Below are 1,157 nucleotides of genomic sequence, written 5' to 3' on the forward strand. Positions count from 1 at the left end.
CTCATTATTTTTTTTTAATTCATGTGCCCTCGTAATCTTTAATCAAAAACGTTAACCTCCCCTCCCCCTCAAAATGACTCATCTTTTCTTCCGGTCACGAGCTATGACGCAAAGGTGGAGCTAGTGACGTGAGGGGTAAATGCTGGGATAAACGACAGGGGGAAAAGCTGAAGCTGATGCTTCACTTTATAGCACTGACACCAGTCATGAGGGAGTACGTTACCCCTAAACATTGAAAAGATATTAGGATATTACGACAACATTACTCTTAGGACATCGCAAACTAATTTTTTTCATGAATATGACTTAACCTGATGGAGGACACGCTCAGTCATTCAAGCAGTTTCTCTCTCTCTTTCTCTCTCTCTCTCTTTCTCTCTCTCTCTCTCTCCTTCCAACGATCCAATCAATTCCCGAAGGACGAAATCACGTCCCACCCTCTCATTTCTGATGCCGTTTCACTCGGATATACGTCACAGTAGAGAAGAAAAGACAATCGCAACTTCCGTTTCATGCCGACTTTAAAACTATGCTGGACGGTATTTATTTATCGCGAGTTGTTCAATCGCGGTAATCTAATACAGTTTTAATTATAATTAAAAGATGAAACGGTAATACTAACCGTGGGGAATTTTATCATGATTTATCGTCAAACATGATCGTTACATCCCTATATTTGACCTTGTGGACATTTGGTCATGACATAATGTAGGGAATACCAGGTACACACACACACACACACACACACACACACACAATCTTCTCTGTAGTTGGTGGTTTACTTCCATAACCTCCATGTAATCCTGCATGCACATCAGTTGTCCTGCATGTGGTAGCCATGAAATCACACCATCTTACCCCTGCTTGTCTGCATGCTTTCAAACCTTACCCACTGGGTTCTGGAACATCTGCAGTGCCACAGAGGCACCTGCTATCCTGACTCTATTATGCATCAATCCCCTGGATAGGGCTCAGAAAAAACCAGCTGCATTTTGCCAGACAATAGGACACAGCGTCAGTAATTACACTTGGCTCTGGATTTCTCCCACGTGCTACTTTTGACTGGTGGATTAGAAACCGCTAGAACTCTCTTAAACACAATTTCCTGTGTCCAGTCAAAGTCACCTCTGTTTCTGTTTTTTTTTTTTTTTCTAAGA

At 42.0% G+C, this 1,157-nt stretch overlaps 1 pseudogene; it reads left to right on the plus strand.

The window, feature by feature from the left end:
- Positions 1-1,157, plus strand: part of LOC107657221 (centrosomal protein of 128 kDa-like) — a 55,115-nt pseudogene that overhangs the window by 41,996 nt on the left and 11,962 nt on the right.

The sequence above is a fragment of the Sinocyclocheilus anshuiensis genome, unplaced genomic scaffold, assembly GCF_001515605.1.
Source record: "Sinocyclocheilus anshuiensis isolate Anshui unplaced genomic scaffold, SAMN03320099.WGS_v1.1 scaffold2089, whole genome shotgun sequence".
NCBI lineage: Eukaryota > Metazoa > Chordata > Actinopteri > Cypriniformes > Cyprinidae > Sinocyclocheilus > Sinocyclocheilus anshuiensis.